The 12,678-nt window shown below is 34.2% G+C and overlaps 1 long non-coding RNA gene across 2 annotated transcripts; it reads right to left on the reverse strand.

The window, feature by feature from the left end:
- Positions 1-2,304: 2,304 nt before the first annotated feature.
- Positions 2,305-6,442, reverse strand: LOC112741771 (uncharacterized). Of its 2 annotated transcripts, XR_003171615.2 has the most exons (5): positions 5,553-6,442; positions 5,349-5,470; positions 5,201-5,268; positions 4,978-5,121; positions 2,305-2,534 (listed from the first exon to the last, which is right to left on the reverse strand). It is a non-coding gene; the product is annotated as an uncharacterized lncRNA (long non-coding RNA). The 2 variants fall into 2 exon arrangements; XR_003171614.2 differs by lacking the exon at positions 2,305-2,534 and having other exon boundaries at positions 4,780-5,121.
- Positions 6,443-12,678: the final 6,236 nt, after the last annotated feature.

A 12,678-nucleotide genomic window follows, 5' to 3' on the forward strand; every position in this document is an offset into this window, starting at 1 on the left:
TTTTAATTAATTCTCATAACTATCCTTTAAATTTTTAAGTAATAAAAGTTTTAAATTCTTTATCTTTTAATATTTTAAAAATAATATATCTTTGTTGACTAAAATAATTAATTACAAAAACAAGTGCATGCATAAGTGGTTTTTGTTGGACTAATTTTGAGCCAACAATATTATTGGGTCAACTTGATTGAATTTAGTTATTAAAAAAAATAGTTACGTACAAATTCTAAATTCGCTAAATTTTTAAAAGACTTGGACTTTATTTAGTAAAACTTTTTAAAGAGGTATTTATAAAAGCACAAATATCTTATTTTATATTTGGTAACTAAAAAAAGATCGCGTACTTGTGCCTATAATTTTTAAAAGTTAGGAGTATTTATAAAAATAACTAAGATAAAATTTTTCAAATTTTACTTGTCTTTATCAAAATCAAAAAGTCTAATATAATTTTATTTATTAATAAATATCTAAATTTATTATTACATTATATGTATTATAGTATTTTTAAATTTCAAAAGTTATTTTACCAAATATAGTTATTAATATTTGTATTTATTAAAAGCTATTTTTTGTTTGATTTTGCCAAACATAAGTATTGCATCTTTTAAAAGGCAGGTTTAATAAACTACTTTTTCAAACAAAATAGAATTTTACTTAGACACCAAAAAATTAATACTACTTTTCTTCTCTATAATTCTATCACTAAACTTTTCAAAAACACACATATCTAATCATTTAATTTAGTAAAAGAATATTAAAAGCCTTAATTAATTTTCATAACTATCCTTTAAATTTTTAAATAAAAAACTTTTAAATTCTTTATCTTTTAATATTTTAAAAATAATATGTCTTTGTTGACGAAAATAATGACACAAACAAGTGCATGCATAAATGGTTTTTGTTGAAACAATTTTGAGGCAATAAATTATTAGGCCAATTTGATTAAATTTATTTATTAAAATAATTTAGTTATATAGAAGTTGTGAATTTGTAAAAATTTTTTAAAAGACTTTGTTTAGTAAAATTTTATAAAAAGGTTTTTGTAAAACTACAAACACGTTTTTTTTTTTTAGTAAATAAAAAAATTACGTGTTTGTCTTTATAATTTTTAAGAGTTAAGAGCGTTTATGAAAATTAAACATCTAATATAAAATTTTTCAAATTTTATTTATCTTTATTAAAATTAAAGGTTTAATATAAACTTAGTTATTACTAAATATCTAAACTTATTATTACATTATGTGTATTATAATTTTTAAAATTTTAAAAATTATTTTATCAAATATAATTATTGTTATTTGTACTTATTAAAAGCTATTTTTGTTTGATTTTACCAAACATAAATAGTGCAGCTTTTAAAAGACAGATTTAATATTCTAGTTTAAAAAAAAAGTTTTACCAACTCAAACTTTAACTAATACTATTTTTCTTCTTTATAATTATATCACTAAACATTTCAAAAGCACACATATCTCATCGTTCAATTTAATAAAAGAATATTAAAAGCATTAATTAATTCTCATAACTATCCTTCAAATTTTTAAATAATAAAAGTTTTAAATTCTTTATTTTTTAATATTTTAAAAATAATATTATTTTAACTAATACTATTTTTTGTTTCTTTATAATTCTATCACTAAACTTTTCAGAAACATACATATCTCATCATTCAACTTAATAAAAGAATATTGAAAGCTTTAATTAATTCTCATAATTATCCTTTAAATTTTTAAGTAATAAAAGTTTTAAATTCTTTATCTTTTAATATTTTAAAAATAATATATCTTTGTTGACTAAAATAATTAATTACACAAACAAGTGCATGCATAAGTGGTTTTTGTTGGACTAATTTTGAGCCAACAATATTATTGGGTCAACTTGATTGAATTTAGTTATTAAAAAAAATAGTTACGTACAAATTCTAAATTTGCTAAATTTTTAAAAGACTTGGACTTTATTTAGTAAAACTTTTTAAAGAGGTATTTATAAAAGCACAAATATCTTATTTTATATTTGGTAACTAAAAAAAGATCGCGTACTTGTGCCTATAATTTTTAAAAGTTAGGAGTATTTATAAAAATAATTAAGATAAAATTTTTCAAATTTTACTTGTCTTTATCAAAATTAAAAAGTCTAATATAATTTTATTTATTAATATGTAACACCCTAACTACCAAAGCTCACGCTTCCGGCTGCGCAACTCTGATAGCTCGGACATTACGACGACACTTATACTATTTAATACTAAAATATGAGCCTGTTTGAAACTTTAAACCGCAACACCGCTCCCAAAAAATACTTTCATCCGATAACATACATCCATAGATACCATACAACTTAGAAAACTCATAAAGAGTACATCCATATATATACATACATATATATAAATAATATTACAGACATTACCCAATACAATTCCTATCCCTCTTACAGAATGTATCAAGATAAAGGCGAGGGAACAAAAATATACTAAAGCAAATACAGAGCATCTCAACAACAACTAAATGAACTCTTCGTAACATCGGCGCCATATCCTGAAAGGGGAAAAATGTAGGGGGGTGAGAACATCATCCTCGAAAGGGTTCTCAGTAGAGGGTTTTTGGGAATTACTGTAATAGGATACGTGAAGATAAACCGTACTAGTGATTAATAACCGTCTTATGCCTCCTTTTCAAATATGACGGTTTACAATAAAAGTAAATTCTGAAAATCTTTTCTGAAAGAAGAACCGTTCAATTCTCAAAAATTCAAAAGCCTTTCAAAATGGTTTATCTATGCAGAACCAAAATAGCCTTTCATATTTTTCCAAACCATAAATACACAAAACCGAAACCAACCATCGGTCCATCTCATTTCAACCACGGCCCTAGGCCCAAACAATCCAACAATCAACCAATCACCACAGTCCAACAGAGTCACAGTAACAAACACAAATAGGAAGATGCAAGCACAAACAAACAGTTATTGCAAGTAGAACAATTAGCAATTAATCACATAGGCAAACCAAGTATAATATGCACACCCAAACAATGTCACATAGATGCGTATGATGCATGCCTGTCCCTAGTGGCTGATGATATCATCTGTCGGTTATAAAGCCAACCCGACAAGTCCTGGTAGCTAACCATTGGACTGTCCCTCTGTCGCGCATCCCCAACTCGAGTTATACTCATCATAAACTTGATCATAATCATGATCCATATCCATCACCCTCACTGGTGAATATTTACGGGGGCGAGCTCATCTGGGACTTTCACAGTGCCTGGCCACACTTACGACATAGGGTCAAAAGAGCTTCGAGTCTCAACCTGGAGCACGTGGTGGCTAGCCACTGCTTCCTCCCAGGGAAACTCTCATCTCTGATAGTGGAAGTGCAACATTCACATTTATCAATATCTCAGCATATATGCATTCATTCTCAGCCATGGATCAACATCCATCTCAGCCATCCGGCTCACGGTTCAATCCAGAACCAGCCAATATTGATAATCATGCACAACCATTCCGGTTCACAATAAAACAGCACTTCCACCATTCAAAATCATCAAATTCATAAAATTGGCATTTAAGCCATAAATCACTTTTTCTCAAATCATTTCACTTTGAAATCAAGTTTCAACTCTTTTCAGCCTTGGCTTTAAAGATCTCATTTCTCAAATTATCTCAGGCTCATAAGCCACTTTTACTCAAGGAAAATTCCCTCTTTAAAACAAGCCACTCTCGGCTTCCTCTTTCCAAAACTTCCAAAAGCATGGAAAGTTAAAGATTCCTTTTGAAACATTCAAAATCACCCATCCAACAATGGGATTTTTGTAACAAAAGTTTCTCGGCAGGGTCCTAAGTCCTTAGGGGAGAATAGCATAACTCATTTCGCCAAATTCATTTAAAATCATTAAAACCTTGGCTTTCCGATTTGAGTAATAAAATAAGATCTAAGCCAAACCGAGTCACGTAATCATTTACTTCCTTCAAAGCCGTTTCCTTTACTTAGGCAAAACCAGCTTCAACCCCCATGACAAATTCTAAAGCGTTTTAACTGTTCAAAATTGTTTGTCTTGCAAAAGTTCAGGATTCAAAGAGTACTTAAAACCTTTCTCAAAACATTTCAAAATGAAACTTGTCAATAGACATTCAGGTTCTTTCAAAGTCATTGAAACTCCTCTAATTGAAACCCTCAAGTCAAATTTAAAGGCATTGCCCTTGTCACATTTAAAACAGCTTTAAAACATAAGTTTCATCTAAATAACTTTCTCCTGAAAGAGATACAATGCCTTTCTCATGAAGCAAGACTAAGTCACAATTTCCTCTTTAATAATTCATTTCAAGAACATGAATCATCCTTTTCTTGATAATTCAAATAAAATAGTAGAAGTCTTTAACTCATCATTTTTCCAAACATTTTAATAAAGACTCGGATTCTATAGAAATTCCGGTAGTATCTCCCCTAAAACTTGGACTTTGCCACCTGGTTCGGGTCCCAACAAAACCATTCCACAATCCTTTTCAACAACCCAAAATCCAAAATCAGTTCAAGGCAAGCCAAATCCAACAGTCATCTCAATACCATATTTCAAGGAAACCGTTTCAAAAATCAAATCATCATCAGCCGAATAAACTCATTTCTAAAGCTTTAAAGAAACGGTTCAGTAACAATCATTTATCAAAAACCAGATCATTTAAAGCAAGCCAGGCTGAATTCAAGAGTGTATTCTATTTTTCACATTCTCAAGAAAATCCATTCAACTCAAATCAATTTCTAACGAATTAAACTCAATCTCAAAGCTTTAAAAGAATCAACTTCAAAAGCATTTCGTTTCACAAAACCACACAACAGTGCAGTCAAACAAACACCCATAATTATACAAAACAACCAAACAATACATAGGACTAATACAATCACCAAATACACATCTTCACATCAGTACCCATATGTAATAATTTCAATAATAAACTATAGTTTTTGGAAAGTGCCCCAACCTAAAAATACAAATTCCATAACCCAAATGTCTCTCAGAGTCCTTTTCGCCTCAGCTCGAAATCACAATCAAAATCCCGACTCCGCGTGTTTTTCTCAATATAAGAAACAGCCTCAGCGCCACGTATAAGCTCAGCTACTACTTCCTAACACATCAATATCGCGGAAATCTTAAAACTCATGACTGAAAACAAATGGCGAGGATCTCCGAGATAAAACACTTACTGAAATAAAAGGAATGACACGGCAGCCTCCGCAACACTTATGCGACATGAAATCACCGGAACTCAAACCTACATTACCAAGCCTCAAGGTCTTTAGCCAAACATAACCAAACGCTAAAGCAGGGGTTTTCGAAACGCGAAATACTTACTATACTAACAAGCGAAGCAGCTACGACTTCGAATTGCCCCGACAAAAGATCCGTGAGCGGCCAGAAGCTCCGGTGGCCCAACAGCAGCTTTAATTCCGAAGCGCAAATATCGGGACTCAACCCTGTGTAACCAACGTCTCAGAATTTCTAACGGATTATAACAGAGTACTCAATTGAAGGGGTTTCGGAAGCGAAAATGCTTACCAAGAAAGACTGGTTCTGGCGGCCACGATACTGCTCCCGGCAGCCAAAGGCGCGGCGGCCATTACAACAACGGCAACTGAGCTCCAACGGTGGCAGAAACCCCTCCTACTTACCCATTCCGGTCTCCTTCTCCCCAGCAGCAACAGGGCAGTGGCGGAGCCTTCACAGCGACGGCGGCAGCTCAGCAACAGCAGAGGGGTGGCAGAACCTCTTACCACCATCGCGCTTCATCTTCCACGCAACCTCCTTCTCTCTCCTCGAAGCTCGACAGCGGCAACAGTCTGACGCAACGGTGACAGCACACAGCGGCGCAGCTCCGCGCGGTGGTTTGCGCTCCTCCTCACGTGACCTTCCTTCCTTCTCGCGCTCCCTTCGTGCACGAGCTCTCCCTCTCGTCATCGCAGTTCTCTTCAGGTGACGGAACGAGGTGATGGATGGCAGAACCACGACTGGGCAGGAACGACGACACGTCTTTGGCGGCGACGCTCCTCGCAGTTCTGGCGACAGGGAGGATGGCGTCTCCCTCCCCTCTGAGCCCTTCGTCTCTTAGACCTCCCTTTCAGTTTCTCTTCTTTCTCATTGCAGCGTTGCTGTTGCTCCTGATTGTGTTGCGTTTGTGTGAATGGAAGGAGGAAGGGAAACAGGTTGAGTACGGCGGTTGGGTTGGGAAGGATTAGGGTTTCATGCTTGTGAGTTTGCTGAGGGTGAAAGGGGGAAGAGTCTGCTGCTGCAGCTGTGTGTGTGTTTGCGCAGCTTTAAGAGGATGAATGAGAGACTGGTGGCTGTGCAGCGTGAGGAGAAGGGTTTTAGGGGATGGTGTATCCAAATTAGGGTTAGGGACATTTTGGTAATTTCCAATAAAATTGGGAATAATATAGTAATTGAAATCCAAATTAAATCCAACACTAATTGTATATAGAAAATACTATTTGATCATCAATTTTTACAAATTACTTTCAATAAATAGCCAAATCAAATAATTAGAAATAATATACTTAATTTCTTCATTTTCCAAAATAGCAGTATTAATATTTAAAATATTACTTATCTAATCCAAATCATATAAAATCCTTATTATTTCATAACTATCAACTTTATAATTCAAATATAGAAAATAATCCAATAATTGTAAAATTGGATAATAATCATAACTTATCTCAAATTCAATAAATCAAAACTTGCCTTAATTATCTTTAATAAAATAATTTCTGAATTTAAGGCTATAAATAATTATATTATTTGAGACTTGATCATAATAAGACTTTTCAAAGATTCTGGGTCTTACATTCTACCCACCTTATAAAAATTTTCGCCTCGAAAATTGATACAAAACGAAAGGAATTTCATAACAGTTCACCTTTGAACACATTTAAGGAAGAAGCAGAAATATCCCCAAAACATAGCCATATATATGATTTTCAAATACTTGGATTGTCGTATGCATAAGGGTACAAAGGTAGGAGTATGATTGCAAAGCAAACATTACAAGATAGGCTCAATGCACAAGGTCATATGATCTCAATGCCTCACAAAACTTGAGGTGCCAAAATAGGTTGCAAATCAAGATACGCGTTCACAAAGCAAAGATGACATGGTTCAAACATGTGTTAGTAAAGCAAGGCATCGAAGGCTATAAAACATGATGGAGTTAAAACGACGTGCTTAACATCCGCACACTAATCTCATATCAACCTCAAGGTTTCAACTTTTCAACTCCATCAAGCACTTTACAATCTCCATATTCAATCACAAGCCCGACAACCGCAAACCCATTCGCAAGGAACAAGACACCACAACTCATAACGTTGTACACCTATCGCTTCAACTTCCGTATACACATATCACGTCTTAAAGAACTAAAGCATCGCATCACTACGTCTACAAGTCGCACGTGATATCAAACAATTCTCGAGTCTACTCAGAAGGATACAAGATTTAGAACGGAGAGACAATTGTCAAGGACAATACTCATAGATTTAAGGGAATGTATCCAATTTCCAAATAAACAAGGACGTTCAAGCAATGAAGTTTGCTAGAAATAAATCAATTGACAACTTCAAGGATAACCCTTGGATCAAAGAAGTTCAACAAGATCAATAGGAAGAAAACCAGCGCATCAGTTTGAGACGAACTCAAGCTGAGTCAAGGAAGCATGAGGTTTACAGAAAAGAATATTTCAAACCTAAGACAAGGCTCACAGAATTCAAGAGCATAATTAAAATACTTCCGAATACATTGTTCTTAAAGGAATCGAAAACTTGCGGAAAATTACTTCGCAGTCTAGAAGAAAAGTTGAGCAACAAACATTCTTCAAGAGAGTAGCAAAAGCATCAACGTGGCGTTACTTCAATACAATCTCATGTTGAAGTAGATCCTGTAGAGTTTTAAAAACAAAATGCACACAAGTTTGGCTAAGAGCTAAAATATTTCCTCAAATATTTTAGAAAGATAGTTAGGTGCACAACTTAACCAAAAGCAATCATAAAACTCGAAAGAGAAATCAAATGCTTGTTCAAAAATCTCCAAAGTCCATATTCAAACAAGCGTGTATAAAATCTTAGCGAGGTCGAAAGAGAAAGTTAAGCTCTATTTAGGAAAGAAAATCCAAGGTAAAAGTTTGCTATAAATTGGTAAAGGAATTAAGTGTTGCATTACAAACAAACCGGTCTCCAATAAACAAGAAAACTTTCCAAAACCCCATTTAAAATAGCGCATGTCAACTTTAAAACAATTTTGTCAAAAATTGAACAATGGTTTCAATTATAACCAAGCAACTGAAAAATAAGTTCGATTTGGAACTTCTTCAAAGAGAATTCAATCTGCTTTTTAAAATTCAAAACAAGATTCCAAAAGTATACTTGAAATCACCATGTCACAATAATATTCAAGAAGATTAGGATGTACTTGAAAAGGAGTCAAGCCATACAAGAAAGGATCTTAAATCAAGATAGTTAAAACAAGATCCACTAAGCTCGAGACATCAAACAAGTTTTAAATTGACCCTAAAGAATACAAAAGTCATAGAAAAGACAATTCAATCATTAGTGATTTCCCAAGGATAAATCTTTGACTAAAAACTCTTGTAAGACAATGAGAGGATAAACAATACACTAATTTAAAACGAATCAAACTAACTCACATAAGAATGAGATTCACAAGAGAGGACAAACCAAGATCTATGATAGTGTTCACAAGAGGTAAACGATTAGTTAAAAACAAGGTCAAGCATGACATTCATGGAGGTGGAAGGCCTAAGAGAGACTTTAGTCCGTCATAAGATGAAAGCCATGAGTCCAACATTTTCAAAAGAACAATGGCATAAACCATGTAGTAGGCTAAACCAAACTCAATTCAAAATAAGTTAAGTGAAGTTTACTAAACGAAACTCAACCGGGATAAAAGCGAGAAATCCCCTTTCTTTCCAGAATTTTGAAAAATACCCCAAATACATAATCAAATGAAGATGTGCATTGGAACTATAGTAAAATTAATAGAAAGTCAAATTGTATTTGAAGTAAATACAGTTCTGTAAACCAGTAAAAGTACAGGCGAGGTATTAGAAATAAATAGTTGTTAAACTGTATAAGAAATCTTCAAAGTTTCATATATAGATAAGCATGTATCTATTCAATAGCAATTTTCATAAAAATCTCAAAATTGGTTGTAATCACTGTCAAATAAGAGAAAAACTGAATCAACAATTTCCCTAAGAATGAACTCGGAACCCGGAGTTAAAATGCACACTGCAGTAGGACAAGTTCAAAGTCATGCCAAAGGATACATGAATCAAGAAGAACTCAAATAGAGAAAGATAGATACAACAAGGAGTTCAACCAAGCATATGCACTTAAGATCAAACAAGAATGCATATGAATAGAGGAATAGAGTTGAAAAGTCAAACTATTTTTCAAAGGATTAGCAAACAAGAACTTCAAGTTAGGACATGAAAGAACAGGTCGACTCGAACGAAATTCAAGACACACAACTGAAGAGCCTCAAGAAATAGTTTCCAACTTTTCCAAAACCCGCGATTCGCTTTACTCAAAACTCGTATATCATCTATGATAACCCATCAGTGCTTTCATATAAATAATTCACTAGTATTAAGCCGGCCAAACTTAATACCAAGAATTATGCAATGCAAGACTAACGACGTTAATCAATAGATCGTCATGTGCATAAAACTCTAATTCTCGTCATTCGACAAGACCTATTACATGACAAACGCTCAGAGCATGCAACTGAAGCATAGTCGGTCCATTCCTCAGGCTCTACAGGAAAGACCGCTCTGATACCATAATGTAACACCCTAACTACCAAAGCTCACGCTTCCAGCTACGCAACTCTGATAGCTCGGACATTACGACGACACTTATACTATTTAATACTAAAATATGAGCCTGTTTGAAACTTTAAACCGCAACACCGCTCCCAAAAAATACTTTCATCCGATAACATACATCCATAGATACCATACAACTTACAAAACTCATAAAGAGTACATCCATATATATACATACATATATATAAATAATATTACAGACATTACCCAATACAATTCCTATCCCTCTTACAGAATGTATCAAGATAAAGGCGAGGGAACAAAAATATACTAAAGCAAATACAGAGCATCTCAACAACAACTAAATGAACTCTTCGTAACTTCGGCGCCATATCCTGAAAGGGGAAAAATGTAGGGGGGTGAGAACATCATCCTCGAAAGGGTTCTCAGTAGAGGGTTTTTGGGAATTACTGTAATAGGATACGTGAAGATAAACCGTACTAGTAATTAATAACCGTCTTATGCCTCCTTTTCAAAAACAACGGTTTACAATAAAAGTAAAGTCTGAAAATCTTTTCTGAAAGAAGAACCGTTCAATTCTCAAAAACTCAAAAGCCTTTCAAAACGGTTTATCTATGCGGAACCAAAATAGCCTTTCATATTTTTCCAAACCATAAACACACAAAACCGAAACCAACCATCGGTCCATCTCATTTCAACCACGGCCCTAGGCCCAAACAATCCAACCATCAACCAATCACCACAGTTCAACAGAGTCACAGTAACAAACACAAATAGGAAGATGCAAGCACAAACAAACAGTTATTGCAAGTAGAACAATTAGCAATTAATCACGTAGGAAAACCAAGTATAATATGAACACCCAAATAATGTCACATAGATGCGTATGATGCATGCCTGTCCCTAGTGGCTGATGATATCATCTGTCGGTTATAAAGCCAACCCGACAAGTCCTGGTAGCTAACCATTGGACTGTCCCTCTGTCGCGCATCCCCAACTCGAGTTATACTCATCATAAACTTGATCATAATCATGATCCATATCCATCATCCTCACTGGTGAATATTTACGGGGGCGAGCTCATCCGGGACTTTCACAGTGCCCGGCCACACTTACGACATAGGGTCAAAAGAGCTTCGAGTCTCAACCTGGAGCACGTGGTGGCTAGCCATTGCTTCCTCCCAAGGAAACTCTCATCTCCGATAGTGGAAGTGCAACATTCACATTTATCAATATCTCAGCATATATGCATTCATTCTCAGCCATGGATCAATATCCATCTCAGCCATCCGGCTCACGGTTCAATCCAGAACCGGCCAATATTGATAATCATACACGGCCATTCCGGCTCACAATAAAACAACACTTCCACCATTCAAAATCATCAAATTCATAAAATCGGCATTTAAGCCATAAATCACTTTTTCTCAAATCATTTCACTTTGAAATCAAGTTTCAACTCTTTTCAGCCTTGGCTTTAAAGATCTCATTTCTCAAATTATCTCAGGCTCATAAGCCACTTTTACTCAAGGAAAATTCCCTCTTTAAAACAAGCCACTCTCGGCTTCCTCTTTCCAAAACTTCCAAAACCATGGAAAGTTAAAGATTCCTTTTGAAACATTCAAAATCACCCATCCAACAATGGGATTTTTGTAACAAAAGTTTCTCAGTAGGGTCCCGAGTCCTTAGGGGAGAATAGCATAACTCATTTCGCCAAATTCATTTAAAATTATTAAAACCTTAGCTTTCCGATTTGAGTAATAAAATAAGATCTAAGCCAAACCGAGTCACGTAATCATTTACTTCCTTCAAAGCCGTTTCCTTTACTTAGGCAAAACCAGCTTCAACCCCCATGACAAATTCTAAAGCGTTTCAACTGTTCAAAATTGTTTGTCTTGCAAAAGTTCAGGATTCAAAGAGTACTTAAAACCTTTCTCAAAACATTTCAAAATGAAACTTGTCAATAGACATTCAGGTTCTTTCAAAGTCATTGAAACTCCTCTAATTGAAACCCTCAAGTCAAATTCAAAGGCATTGCCCTTGTCACATTTAAAACAGCTTTAAAACATAAATTTCATCTAAATAACTTTCTCCTGAAAGAGATACAATGCCTTTCTCACGAAGCAAGACTAAATCACAATTTCTTCTTTAATAATTCATTTCAAGAGCATGAATCATCCTTTTCTTGATAATTCAAATAAAATAGTAGAAGTCTTTAACTCATCATTTTTCCAAACATTTTAATAAAGACTCGGATTTTATAGAAATTCCGGCAGCATCTCCCCTAAAACTTGGACTTTGCCACCTATTTCGGGTCCCAACAAAACCATTCCACAATCCTTTTCAACAACCCAAAATCCAAAATCAGTTCAAGGCAAGCCAAATCCAACAGTTATCTCAAAACCATATTTCAAGGAAACCGTTTCAAAAATCAAATCGTCATCAGCCGAATAAACTCATTTCTAAAGCTTTAAAGAAACGGTTCAGTAACAATCATTTATCAAAAACCAGATCATTTAAAGCAAGCCAGGCTGAATTCAAGAGTGTATTCTATTTTTCACATTCTCAAGAAAATCCATTCAACTCAAATCAATTTCCAACGAATTAAACTCAATCTCAAAGCTTTAAAAGAATCAACTTCAAAAGCATTTCGTTTCACAAAACCACACAACAGTCCAGTCAAACAAACACCCATAATCATACAAAACAACCAAACAATACATAGAACTGATACAATCACCAAATACACATCCTCACATCAGTACCCATATGTAATAATTTCAATAATAAACTATAGTTTTCGGAAAGTGCCCCTCTCTAAAA

This window comes from Arachis hypogaea, chromosome 14 (genome assembly GCF_003086295.3).
Source record: "Arachis hypogaea cultivar Tifrunner chromosome 14, arahy.Tifrunner.gnm2.J5K5, whole genome shotgun sequence".
Classification (NCBI taxonomy): Eukaryota; Viridiplantae; Streptophyta; class Magnoliopsida; order Fabales; family Fabaceae; genus Arachis; species Arachis hypogaea.